The sequence below is a fragment of the Rhinolophus ferrumequinum genome, chromosome 4, assembly GCF_004115265.2.
Source record: "Rhinolophus ferrumequinum isolate MPI-CBG mRhiFer1 chromosome 4, mRhiFer1_v1.p, whole genome shotgun sequence".
Taxonomy (NCBI): domain Eukaryota; kingdom Metazoa; phylum Chordata; class Mammalia; order Chiroptera; family Rhinolophidae; genus Rhinolophus; species Rhinolophus ferrumequinum.
The window spans coordinates 29,866,491-29,881,831 of record NC_046287.1 but is presented as its reverse complement, the minus strand read 5'-3'; the positions used below and the strand labels follow the sequence as shown (position 1 = coordinate 29,881,831).

Genomic DNA, 15,341 nt, shown 5'->3' with positions numbered 1-15,341 from the left:
ATCCTCAGCAAAACTAAATACAGTTTTACTGTATTTAGTTATACAGTAAACTAAATAAATACTAAGGCATGTTGTTGATAGTTCATCCAGGAAGCATTAGCAAATGTCAAGATACCACTGCAGGCAATAGTTAAAGGGCTCATCCATCAAAGGATTAGATGCCACAGCAAACCCTCAAAAGTTGGCTAATAAATCTAAATACATAATCTGAATAATTTCATAATATCAGAAGCCAAATACTCCCCTTCTCTCCCCCTCCCTCTCTCTCTCTCTCTAAAAGTTAGCAACCATGTGCCCTTATACTGACTCACCCTGTATATTTCTTTATTCCTGTATAAAAACTTATTCTCATGTTACAATGATCACTATAATCCCACATTTCTAAAGGCACTAGTCAATACAAAAACAATGCAACCGCGAGGTTTTCAACAGAATTTGACATGACTGGCATTTTCTAATAAAAATTTACACACGTGAATTCCATTACTGCATTGATTTGCACTAGAAAATGCACAAGACAAAACATGTCATAACTTGTGCCTTTGAAAAAACCAGTGCAAAAGTACTATCCAGAGAAGCTGTGAGTAGGTTGTTCTCTGTGGTACTCAAATTCCAACTGTCAGCACACACACTAAAACAAATTTACCAAATAGTTTTGGAGGGGGTCAAAAAACCCTAGTAATCTAAAATTTTTACTTTACATTTTGCTTTAAAGAGAAACTTTTTGTTAGCATTAACTAAAACACTGATAAAGACAGACTTGAAAGTATTTCATTATACAGTAATTTTGATTTTTACAAGTTCAATGAAAAGCACTATATAAGAACATATTATGTACAGATAAATGAAATAACAAAGTACTAGTACAGGTACTGCGTTTCCCCAAAAATAAGACCTAGCCGGACAATCAGCTCTAATGCATCTTTTGGAGCAAAAATTAATATAAGACCGGTCTTATTTTACTATAATATAAGATAGGGTCTTATATTAATTTTTGCTCCAAAAGACGCATTAGACTTGATTATCCGGCTAGGTCTTATTTTCAGGGAAACAGGGTATATCTGAACCTATTCAATCACCATCAATGGGCTAAGCATAAAAAGAATACTGGTTAAGTGGAGTACACAGGCGCTGGAATACACTTTTCTAGATTCAAACCTAGGCTCCAGCACTTACTAACTCTGTGACTTGCCTGAGCCTCAATTTTATCATTTATAAAGTGGGGTCTATTTGCTCATATGGTTTTTGTAAAGATTACAAAAATTAACATCGTATATACTCAGAATAATGCCTGACATAGTAAATGCCCAATAAATGCTGGGTTTTTATAAGCACTATATATACTATATATAATCCACTTTAGTCCTTATAACAATCCTCTAAGGTGAGTAGGATGGAATAAATTTCAAATAATTGAACTGTCGCACTAGTAGGGGCAAAGAAAGATTCAAATTCAGGTTTTAATGTCACTAAATCCAGGCTCTTTCTATTTCAAGACGCCTCCAATAAAAATTTATAGGTAGTAATCTACCATGCCACAAGACTACCTATAGAAATTCTTTTAACGCTGATTTGAGGACACTCAGCCACTACATACACATCTTTGAACCTACCCATCGACTTCTCTTCAATTCTACTACTCTAACCCAAGCCACCATTATTCCTTACCTGAACTACTGCCATAGCTTCCTAACTAAGCTGCAGACACTGACATTTGTGAGGCCCAGAATGAAAAGATTGGCTCACCAGGAGATGGTACAACACTGACGTCCACCAATCAACAAGTCAAAAATACACAAGCACAACTCACAGACTATAAATAGGCAGAGAAGGAACACCCCATTTAAAAAAAACCTCCAACGTGAAAGAAAAACAAAACAAAAATATTAGGAGGAAAGTTAATGCAGGAAGTAGAAACACAAAAAACTCAACAATCTACAGTTGACTCAAATTCCAGTATGACAGTGTAAGCCTCTATAGTCCAACCCTCCCACTGACAGCAACTATAAACTTGGAACAAAATACAAACAAAACAACTACCTGAGCATTCTGAACTAAAGAAAACCAGGAAGTAAAGGAAAGTTAAAACATGGAGAAGCAACCTGCACAAATGACAGTCCCCACCCCCCCTTCCTTTCTTCTTTTTGCAGCTTTTCTCTAAGGCGGAGAACCATAGTTGTGGAGAGGCACGGGGGCTTAGGCTGTTGAAACCCCAATAGAAACTGCTATTTCGAGCCAGATAAGCATGGAATGGAGCCCAGGCAGAGCAGAAAGTGAGGGGAAATCACTTCCCTCGAAACATTCATGTATAGGACTGACCCAAAACACATTAGTAAAGGCCTAAGAAATTAAGCTTACATTTGCACCACTGAACAGTGTGAGACAGGGCTTACAATCTAAAGCTCAGGTGACTGCCTCTAAAAAAGAATATCTATGTTCCCCAAAGGACCATAGCAAAACCTTCATAATATCCAGAAAAATATCCAAAATTACTAGAAATACAAAATACTAGTGAATATGTATCATTCATAAAAGATGAAAAGGCAATCAAGAGATGCCAATTCCAATATGACTCAGATATATAGTCACCAAACAAGGATATGAAAGCAGCGATTATAACTTTTCCAGGAAATAAAGCAAAATTACCTTAAAAAATCAATAAAATGATAGGGAATCTGAGCAGGGAACAGAAAAAAATGAACCAAGTAGAAATTTTGCTATGAAAAAATAAAATATGTGATAGCAGCCGATCTGCACTTTAGGAAGTTAAGGAAGGTAAAGGAAGTTCATTGGGATGAAAAAAATGTCACAGTAAAGAGAAACTTGTTCTTTCAGGAATGAACAGAGAGCATAGGGAATGATAAATGTCTAAGTACACATAAAATATTTTTTTCCTCTTAAGTTTTTAAAAATGTGTTACTATTTAAAACAAAAATTGTAACATTGTTGGAGTTTTCAATGAATGTATAGGTAATACATATGGTACCTGTAACATCAAGGTTGGCAGGGGGTAGAGAGTACACAGACCTGTATGGTTACAAAGTTCTACATTTTACATGAAGTGGTATGACATTAATGTTAAATATATATACCTAACTTTCACTGTTTATTGTCATCTTAGAGAAAGCAATAATTATGTAAAAAGAGATAGCTAAAAAAGGCAATAGAAATACTGAAAGGGACACTCAAATACTTTTTTAAATCAAACTATTCAAAAGACAGCAGAAAAGGGTGAAAAGAGAAAAAAAAGAAAAATAATACAATAGAAGTAAACCAACCATATCAATACTTACATTAACTACAAATATGCTAATAAAAAGGCTGAGCTATCAGAGTGAATAAAGAAGCAAGACCCAATTATACGCTACCAAGAAAAGACTTGGATCAGACAGGATGAAAGTAAACAGATAGGAAAAGATATGCCAGGCAAAAAATAAGGCTGGAATGGCTAGAATATTAAATAAAATGGACTTGAAGACAAAGAGCACAATCAGCGATAAAGAGGGAGCCTTTCATAATGGCCTTAAAACACAGGAAGAAATTGAGATAATTAAAGGGAGATAGCTAAGTCCCACAATCACAGCAGGTTTTAACACCCCTTACTCCGCCACTATTCACAGCAGACTAACACAAAAACAAAACTCAGTAGAGACGCAGAAGATTAGAGCAGTATTATGAACCAACTTGATCTGACATTTATACACCACCACATCCAAGAATGAAGAGTATACATTTAAAGTGCATATAATATATCACCTAGATAAATATACTGGGCCATAAAACAAGTCTCAATAAACTTAAAAGGAGTGAGATTACAGTGAGTGTATTCTCTTACTATAAAATTACTAAATTTGAAATTAAAAAAAACAGATTATCTGAGAAAATCCCAAATAAATAGAAATTTAACACACTTCTAAATAATGTATGGTTCAAAGGAGAAATCACAAGAGAAACTGGAAAGCATCTATACTAAATTGTGCAACATGTCACAATTTGCAGGACATAGCAAAAGCACTGATAGATGGATGCTTCTATTAAGGGAAAATGGTTACATTAGGAAAAAAAAAAAGTCTAAAATCAATGACCAACATTTCCACCATTAGAAATTAGAAAAGAAAAAGTAAACCACAAAAAAGGAAGGAAACAGTAAATAATGAGGTAAAAGCAGAAATCAGTAAAAGAGAACACAGAGACATTTAAAAAAGCCAAAAACTGTTTCTTTAAAAAGATCAACAAAATTAAGAAAAATCACAGCCACACTATTCAAGGGGGAAAAAAAGAAAGCAAATGCCTAATGTCAGGAATGAAAAAGGGGTTCTCACCACAGACCTACAAATATTAAAGTGCTAACAAGGGATTATGAATTTGATGGCAACAAATTCAGTATTTTATTTATTTAGTTATTACCTCCAGGAAAATAACCTCCAGGAAACCTACTGGAAAACATGTTCAACCAAAATAAGCGAGTAAACCAAAAACAGAAAGTCTTAGAAGTCAAGATACAGAGGGTCCCACATAACAGTGATGAAGGAAAAAGACTCAGTATGACAGGCCTACATAACAAACAGTACAGATAGAGGCAGGAGGATGGTGGACTCCGCGAAGAAAGTCTTCAAAGAACAAAATAAAGGAACTAAAAATTATCTAATGCATTTGACCATGCGAAAAATACAGCTGAAGAGCAAATTTTGAAAAATCACCAGAGGATATGCAAAAAATTAACAACAGATACATAGAAAAATAAAGACTTAAAAATTAGGCCCATGAAAAATTTTAAACGTTTACCTGACTCAGTAGTGAACAATATTTACAGTCATAAAATTTAAATACTAGTTTCTGATTTAACTAAAAATAAGGTGCTTTTCATACATTTAATCCTCCCAATAATTCTAGGAGGTAGGTAGGTACCTGTATTATCCTTACTTTATAGATGAGGAAGCCATGGCATAGAGAGGTTAAGTAATTGGCCTGGAGTTATAGTGCTTGTAAGCAAGGAGCCAAGATTTGAACTCAAAGTCAGACTACGAAAGTTATGCTCTAACAAGGGAAAGGAGGACACGTGAAAAAGAAAAGTAAAAGTAATAAATCAACAGGTAGCTGAACCCACATATCAGTTAAAAATACAAAGCAGTTAAAAGAGTTAAAGATTATTTTCTTCTGAGGAAAAAGGCTTGGAGGACAAAGGGGATGGAAAAGGAGACTGCTAGTTTTCATTATTTGTCTTTTGGTATTCTAACTTTTGAAACTGTATGCCTATATTATTTTGATTTTTTAAAAATGCTGGTTTAAAAAACAAAACAAAAAACTTGTCCACAAGCTGAATTCAGCCCACTTAACGATCACTGAGTTATGGGTTTGGACAATCAGATGGGTTCACTTAGTAGCTAGGTAACTACGGGTCTCATGCTACACTATCCATGCTCCCCATGTGGGCACCACTATGAATAAAAGAAAGTTAACTTCAATGAAAGTTCTATTTCCCAGGTTTTTTTATTTTAACTCAGTTGATATGTTTACAAGTAACAAAATTTGTCCTCCACGCTTTGCTGCATAACCTTGACCAGATTCAACCTCAGACAATCTGCTATAAAATGAAAATGCTGAAGAAAATGATCACTGACTACTACTTCCACCATCTGGAAACAGTTTATTACCTGTCTTTCTATAGGTGAATCAAAAAACCTACCCATGGTTCACTATCTGGCAAATGTAAGCCACTAATCAGATGATGAATTATGTAAAAATACAAGAATTCATCTAAACAGATTCCTTGGCACTATTCTAAAAGCAAAGTACATACCCTAATTATGGATATCAAGGATATCAACATTGCATAGGCTAGCCAATAATACATTGTTACTCTTACATAACAGAACTCTGGAAAATTGTTCACTTTATAAATATAAGACAATACCAGTAACCTCATGCATACCCTTGAAATTATTCAGAAAAGGCATTCCTTTATTTCTTCAATAAGTACTATTTACTATGCACATAATGGGCCCATAACTGTGCTACATACTATTATAAACAAGACATATCTAAGCCCTACTTCCCATTGAGTTTGGAATAAGGACTATGAGAGGGATAAGTGCACAGTGTTAAAAGAACACACAAAACTTGGTAGTAAAAGGTGGGAAATGGAAATGGGGAGGCAGAGGGTGAGGAAAAGTTTTCTGGAGAAAAGAACATCTAAACAGATCTGAATAAAGAACAGACATTAATTAGTCCGGAGGGAGGAAGAAAAGAGAGAAGATGAATAATATGTTCAAAAGTCAGAAGGCAAAAGAGATCACGGTGGTTTGGCGTGGTGGTTGGAGAGGGGTGGGGCAAGATAACAAAACGTACTGCAGTTCAAAATACAGCTCACGTGCAGTGCAGTAACAAATCAAGCAGGAGTAAGGTAAGCAGGGCTCATGTCCCCTAAAGGTTACAAACAAAAACTTAAAAGGGTCTTAACTGTTATTTCAAGATCCTTCTCCTTTTAAGAAAATCACACAAAAACTCATGCTGATATAAATGAAGTGAGAATAGTCTATAAAAACCGTCACGATTGGATTTCTTCAGTCCGACATCCAACAGGCTACAAGTCCTAAGAGCCTCAGAATTAGTAAAGAGGTAATCCAGTTTATTTCCTTATTCTCAAAGCCTCTGCCAAACAGCACAATTGCTTCACATAATGTAATGGGTAATTCTGGATAAACATCATAGACGAACTAAACCACAGCACATTCCTAAACTTTTAAAATATTAAATTGTTCATGTTCAAACAAATCTTAAAAGCAAGCCAGTCAACACCTTGAAATAATCTGGTAGTAAATCTTAGACTACTGAATGCAGCATTTCCCAACTTGCATTTAGCATGTCTTTGACAAGAATTTTACCCACACCTTAATTCCAGCTAAGTGATCAAACTTTTGAAGAAACCATAACAACATGGCATGAAAACATAGACACAGGATGATTTACAATCACATGGTAGGCTAGCCTTAATTACAATGATGAATAAATTTACCTTTACTAAATGTCAGCAGAATGTATTCATTCCACAGTTATTTAAGCTTAAGTCAAGGCTACATACATAGTATGTAAAATTCTAAAATATTAATACACATAAAATCAGACAGAATATAGGTCTGATATTAAGGAAAGAATAAAAAGAAAATAGTCACTAAGCAGTCAATACAAAACAGATGAGGAAAATCAAAGCAGTACCCACAACTCCACAATTAAAGGTACTAAGCAGGGTCACTGCATATTACTTCATAGCTTGTTTACTGAACAACTCTAGGGGGTGCCAATCATATATATGGGGGGGGGGAGACAGGGGGAAGAGAGAGAGAGAGAGAGACATTAAGCAAGAGAATGCAAGGTAATAAAAAAAAAAAAAACTACCTTAGAGAGCCAAAGTCTCAGTAGCAATGAACAAAACATTGGGGTTGCCAAAACAATGTATACAAGTGAACACTTTGGTCACCGTTGCTGAAGACGTAGTTCGCTGTAATCAGAAGTGTCTGGATGCTGATGGTAACCACTTTGAGAACCTCTTGCAGTTGCAGAAGTCAAACGTGACTTGTATTCATCTTTTGTTATTGGTATATATTGAGTATTACAATTTTAATAGTTTTTTCCTTTCTTAAAATGTGTACTTTTTTTGGCACTCTCTGCATCAAAATAAAAATTTGAATAAAATAACACAGGCAAAGTTTTGAGTCTGCAAAACTAGTCTTGAGCTAGCAGCATTCATTCATTTTTATCAAATATTATCTAAGTGCCTACCACATGCCAGGTACTGAGAAAGCAGTGAGCGAAGCAGACAAAATCCCTGTCCTCAGGAAGCTTACACTTGGGGGGAAGGGAAGAGATAGAAATTACACAAAATATTTAGAATATCAGTTGGTGATGAGTATTATGAGAGAAAAAAACTCAAACAGGGAATGGTGCTGTGATTTTAAATAAGGTGGTCAAGAATGGCTCAATGCAGTAACCATTCCAACGGAATGAAGTTTCTACCAGACATGAGAAACTCTCTGCCATCCTCACAGGAAATTTTATACACTATTCCACTATCCATTCATCTCCACCCCAATTCTACTGACAGACGAGGTAGGTGCCTGCTGATTACCAAGTACAAGTAAGTGATTCCAAACAACTGTATCACATTCCTAAGGGCTTATTTCAAGACTGGGTGAAATAAAAAATGAATTTGTCAGCAGTATCCTACAGCGGGCCCAAGCTCCGGGCCTGGATGAGGCACATTCCTGTACCATCTACATCGGGGTGGGCAAGTAACAGCCAGCAGGCCAAATCCAGCTCACCGACTGTTTCTACAAATAAACTTTTACAAGGACCGTGGCCACATTAATTTGTTTCCTTACTGAGTAGGAATACTTTCGTGCTACAACAACAGACATTAAGTAGTTGTGACAGAGACCCCATGGCCTGGAAGACCTAAAATACGTACTATCTGGCCCTTTACAGAAAAAGTTCGCTGACCCCTGGTCTAGATCAGCACCACCACCACCACCACCCCTGCAGTGAGACTACTTTCAGGGCCGTCTTCATGAGCACATGAACGGTACAGTCACATAGAACCCTGCCTCAAGAGGACCCCGTCCTTGGGGTTCCATGCTCTGTGGTCCCCATCTTGTAATTCTTAGTAAGTTTATCTTTAGAGTTTTATAAGTGAACTCCAATGGGACGATAGAGCACTTGCTAGGAGCCTCGGCTCACGAGCAATCTGTCTACCTAGGAAGGGTTCTCAGTCAGCTGAACCCCCTGGCTCGGCTCAACCCCTCCCATCCTCACCCTGCAACAAGGACTATGGCAGTGACCATCCCATTCCAGTGTGGCAGCACCACGACACATTCACAGGCAAACCAGCAGCCTCTCTTGCCTATTACCAATCCGGGTATCCAGCAAGTCCTGGCATGGAGACTGCAATCCTTGGGGGTTGTCTGTCTGCTGTGGGCTGAGGTAGCAGGTCTGTAGGAAAACGAGATGGGCTTCCCTGCCCCAGGCCAGGGCTCCACATTTTCATTTGTATTGGGCTACAAATAATGTATCTGGACTTGACTGCTTTCTTGCAACAAAAATTAAAAATTAAAGGTATAAATGAGAGTTTCATTTTTCTATCAAATTCAGCATAAATTTTATTTCTGTTTTCTCCCATTCTACTCTGAGCCATCCCCCTTCTACTTCTTCTAGCCACACAGTTTTCTTCATATTTCTTAAACCACCGACTTCTATTTGAAATTATGTTTACTTATCTGCCTCCTCTCCACCAAAGTCTGAGCCATGAGACAAGAACTTAACTGTCCTGTTCACCAGCACCTAAAACAGAATTTGGCAGATAAAGACACTTTCATAATTCATTATATATTGAATAAATGAATAAATGAGTTATAGCACCTTTGTTTCATAGTTAATCGATACTGATATCGAAACACTGTTCCCATACCTTATGTTAAGTATAAATCTGACAAGAGGCACTCAAAACATAAAATGAGCATATAAACTATCTATATTGTGGTATTTGCATGACATAATGCCAATGCATTTACTTGTTACTAACAAATATTACGCCATTACCAGATCATACCAGATATGCCCACACAATGCTAGCATTCGATCCAGCATCACTCAGGTGTGCTAAAGTAGTTTACTCATTTTTATGTTTTTTTTTTTTTAATGAGCTGCACTCAACCAATCAAATCAATGATACACAGTAAATATCACGACATACACAGAAAATGCTGGAGAAACTTTAATCTGGGATTCGTTCAAGAACAAATTACCCTGGCAACATAAATTAACATAATAGTCTTCAAAGTGTGGAAACTTAGTATAAAATATATTTGTGAATTTCCTCAATTACAATATTTTAAAAGTTTAAAACCTATTTTAAAGATGAAATAACAACTAGATATTCACAGAACCCTGAAGCATCTCTAAGGAAAAGCACCAGTTTAGGAGGTAGGAAGACACACAAAAACAAATTCAGTACAACAAGTTCTCCAATATTGTGATTCTCAACTTTTCCTCTGCTTTGATGCTGATGACCAATGCAAGCAACTCACCCTGACTCCCTCTTCCAATTATAGTTTTGTAGGACTTTTTACATTTAAGAACAGGGTTTTATGAGGCGAACAAAACAGAGGGGTGTGGTACGGAACTTGAGATGAGAAGTAAACATGTAAAGCCAGAGAAGAAAGAACACATTATGGTTGAAGAACTAATAGTAAGTGGGTCTTGCTGGACTCTAGCAGTTAGTGCATAAAAATTAAGAGGGGGGATTCCTAAGATATGGCACTGTACAGGTATGGGAAGGTCAATTCAAGGAACTTGTATGTTTAGAACAGAAATTTGTACTTTAAAAATCCAATAAGCCCACCAAAATGGCTGAAATTAAAAATACTGACACCACCAAAATTTTGAAAGGTAGTAGAGCAACACTGTTGGTGGAACTGAAAAATGGTACAACTACTTCGAGAAAATGTCTGGTGGTTTCCAATTGCCCAGTAATTCCACCTAAGAGAAATGAAAACATATATCCACAAAAAATGATATGAGAATATTCCTAACAATTTTATCCACAATAGCCAAAAACTGGAAACAACCAAAACGTCCATCAACAGAGCAATGGATAAACTACAGTTTACACAATTCACACAAAATACTGTTCAGCAACAAAAGGAGGTGAGCTACTGATATACACAATAACATGGATTGATTCCCAGAACTTTATGCAAAGTGAAAGAAGCTTTGCAGATTATATGATTCTAGAATATAGGCAAAGCTAATTTAAGATGAAAAAAATCAAAGCGATGATCACGTGGAGGTAAGAATTGAAAGGGAAGGATCAGGAGGGAACTTTCCAGGGTGATAGAGAAGTTCTGTATCAGGAGTCAGTAAACTTTTTCTGTAAAGGGCAGAATGGCAAATGTATCGACCTTTGTGGACTCTGCCTCAAATATTCAATTCTGCCACTGTAAATGAATGGCTATGGCTGTGGTACAATAAAACTTTATTTACAAAACCAGGACTTGGAACTTAGTTTGCTGATTCCTGCTCTGTATTTTGAAAGTCGCTTGGGTTACACAGGTGTATGCATTTGTCAAAACCCATCCAATAAGCCATGTAAGATTTGCTCATTTCACTATGTCAATTTTACCCTAAGGAAAAAAGAATCATAAAGAAATATTAAACTCTAGGCTAAATGATAAGCATGCAGTTTGCAGTGAGGTACACTTATATTCTGCAATTTTGAAAGCATCAAAAGATAAGAGGGATTGACAGATATACAGTAACACATATATAAAAAACTGTTGGTAACTGTAAACCCTACTTCTTATGATGGCTAACTGTACAATTTTCTTCAACTTTTCTATATATTTGAAAGGTTTATTAAATATGGGGAAAGAGGGAATTATTAAGAGGTCACTGAAGATTTTTGAACAAAACAATGAAAATCAACCATATACATATTCTACAAATATGACTCATGCAGTGCAAATGACAAACTAAAGGAAGGTCAAATGAAGGAAGAAAATAGTGAGGAGGCTATTACAATAGTCCATGCTAGAGAAAGCAGCAACATTTAAGGACTTCGTACAAAATAAGTTCACAAAGAAAGGAAAAGTCAGAGAAGTAAAGAATAGAAAGTTTCTTTGTATCAGGAATAAGGAAGGAATTTCAAGGAGAATGTTCAAAGTGTCAATGTGACAAAAATAAAGCAAGACAAGAACTAAAAAGTATCTACCAGATTAAGCAATGGACAACCTTGATGATGTAAAAGAGGTGTGGTAAGAATATAAACCAGATAAAGAATAGTGATAATTCAAAGGAAACAAACAAGTGAAGATAAAAGGAATTGAGCTGGGCCAAGAACACAGTAACTAGAAAGCAACGTAAGGTAAAAGACTGCAATCCGTCTCTGACTGCACCTAAATATCATCTCAACCAGAACAGGTTCTATTGGGTAAGGCCGTGCACCCTGGGCCTGAGTGTCCCTGCACATTCTTGTTGAGTGTGACAGTCTGCAAAGCTTATCCATGTCCTGATACTGAGTGGATTCTTGTAACAAGCCACACAGGCAACAAAGAAGGTCAAAGTTACCACAGCATGGAACTGCCCCTCCCAGTGAGAGGTGCAGTAACTTGTAGGTTGTTTACTATTGTTTACTACGTTTGCTGCTTGCTTAAAAAAGTGCGGGACCCTTGCTTCTGGGTTCCTCAGCTGTGACACACTAGTGCCTCCATGTAGACCCATCATCCTCATGGGACCTGGATGCAAGGAAAACCTACATAAATATTCTAATGTTCATGCAGTTTGCTATGCTGTGAGTAGTAACGTCATTTGTTTCTGACCTGGGAGTCTCCTGTTTTCTGCCAACAACTATGAAACATGAATAGACTAACTTATTAGCTTATAAATATGGTAAAATAAAATCTTAAGACTTCACAGTTCTTGGCATGAACAAAGTAGTTGATACTCAGATTGCTAAATAAAATAAGAGACACAAAGGTGGTCACCAGCAAAAACTGAAATACATAAAATATTTTAGTTTATTTACTTTATATTATTCATATTTATTTTCATGTACCAGTCTCTATATCTTTTACATATACTACTTATATAATTCTCATACTAATCCTAACGAAGTATTAATATGAGGAAACTTAGGCTTTAAGACTGTAAGTAAGTAAGCCAAGGGCTCACAAATTGTAAACAGCACAACCTAAATGTAAGCCCAGATGATTTTGAAACATGTCATTTTTTAAACCACTAATAGTCAACCTCCTTGCCAGCTGATTTATCAAGGGCAACTCTAACTCTCCAGATACCACAGTATGATACTTCATTATGTTTGTAAAAAATGAACACTTCAGACATGTGAACATAACCTTAAATTTTTCTTTAAAAATCTGTGACCAAGATTTAGGAAGAGCGAGGTTAAATAAATCCAAACCATCATCTTTGCAGCAAATTTCTCATAGCTTTAGTATGTTTTAATATGATAATATGTGTTATAAACTATAAAAGTTTTAGTATGTTTTAATATGATAATATGTGTTATAAATCTTCTAAGACTACTATCATCATTCTGGAATACAGTTTGGGAAATGACTGCTACAATATACAGTGCCAACTTAACTTTTACACAGAACACCTTTAAATTTTTAATAGTCAGCTTGGTACAGGGATATAATCCTTTAAAATAGAAAACATCAAAGTTAGAATGTGACTTAACAGCTTCAAGCCAGTTCAACTATTTCATAGTTTGGCAATATTGCTCATTTCCTATCAAACAAAACAATTTCCCATCACACAATGAAACTACATAACATACGTGGCTTTTTCTGAAATTATATGGGTAACAATCAGGCTTTTTGTAGCTCTACAGTTATTTACTGCTGTACTTAACAAAATCTGTACCCTCTTAACATATGAAGGGAAGAAGAGAACATAGAAAAAGCAATTTCAACATAAAAATTGTGCACTGGTTAATGGTAAGTCATTCTGATGGTCCTGGGTATCACTGCTATTTTTCCAATAAGGAAAAATTAAAAACTCTATCAATAAGTGATAAATTAGCATCGCACACCATTTCACGCCTAAGCATGCTTGCCTGTCTCCTTTATTCATCTCTTAACATCTCTCAACAACTGAAATTGTTTATTGCTCAAGTTTATTAATCTTTCCAGAGTTTTCACAAACAACTGAGCTAAAAGCAGCTACACAACAGCTGTGTTCATCATATAAGCCACAGCTGCAGATTGGTCCCTAGCTAAACAGTATCCTGGAAACCAATTCACCTGCTTCTCTGGCATAGATCTAGATGTAGTTATTGATCAGGCCATTTTCAACAAAGCCCAGAGTTATTATACTAGACAGATGTAATTACTGTGTAGTAACAGGAATTAAAATCCAAACTTGAACTTTGCTAAGATTCCTAAACACTTTGCCTTACAAGGAAAACAAATTCATGTCCTATCTACTTAAAGCAGTTATCTTTAGGACTGATTTTTGTCCTCTGCTCTGTAGGAATGCCTCCACCCATTCAAAGTCTATGTAGGACACAGCTCCAGTTTGAAAAACCAACGTAATAAAATATTATATTTCCTACTTACTTGAAAGGAGTTATAAAGAAAAAAAAAAAAACCTTAAAATTGAGAGAGCAAATTTCAGTATTTTGGTGTTAGGAATTTTTAAAAGTAGTAAGTCAAGTCTTAACTAGTCATAACTACTGAAAGCAAATTTGCAATATAATAAATTATTTTAAGGCAGAGCTACATCAGTTAAAAATGCTTTCAGAAGTGACTTATGTATGAGAACATGGCTGATTCTGATAAGCAAAACTCCAAAGAGAAAGAATTCAAATCAGCTAATGCCATTAAGGGAAACGAATAAGTACAGGAAAGGAAAAAGATTAGGGAAAAAAAAGAGTCCCACTGGTAATAGTATTCTGGTAATAATATCAGTACTTTCCTACTGCATTTTATTTTCAATGTCAGCAAAAATAAGAATGCCTTTATATAAAATAATAATAGTAAAACCACCAAAACCATATACACTGACAACTTGAAAACTGCCTTACATACTGGCAGCAAAAATATTCCAAACTGCCACGAAAATACTGATAAATTTTCACAGAATTCAGAATATGGATCTTTTGGAGGTTTTACAGACTGTAAACCAGATGAAATGGAAGCATCATGAGCTTTTGTCTTAGAAAAATGCAAAATGATATACACTGGGATTTCATCTTTCAGTAGCCTTCCTATTTGTCAAAATGCACTTACTAATATAAATTCTTAGTTCACAACTGTTTCACGTGTGTAAACAGATTTAAAAGGTGAAATGTCCACTAACATATACACATTTGTAAAATACCACAAACAGCACTATTAATTGCACCATCAGCGCTACATATTAATGTTTTTCTCCTCTCAATAAATAGGTTGACTAAATTACCATCTCAAAGTTTACAGAATAACATGCTACCTAGCTAGCTGCAGCAAAGTAGTCAACTACCGCTGTCCATTTTTTTTAAAGAGGTTTCCAATAGGAATTTCCAATGACAACACCAGGGTTAACACTACCGGAAAAAATGGATGAGAAAAATTCACACTGAAAATATAGAGGGGCACTTTTAACTCATTTCAACATACAAAGGTTTATATGGTTAACATAGAAAACGTACTTAACGAAAAATATTTTTTTCTAACAAGATTAGCATTTTTCTAGTAAAACTTCCTATTTCGTCTCCCGCTCAACCCACCCCCACCCCCAACCCACCCCCAAAATATGGGGACAGAAAAAAGAATCCAGTCACTTTT

The 15,341-nt window shown here is 35.8% G+C and overlaps 1 protein-coding gene across 1 annotated transcript in view; it reads right to left on the bottom strand.

The window, feature by feature from the left end:
- NDFIP2 (Nedd4 family interacting protein 2) overlaps nt 1–15,341 on the bottom strand; it is a 49,575-nt gene that overhangs the window by 33,213 nt on the left and 1,021 nt on the right. The window lies entirely within an intron of this gene.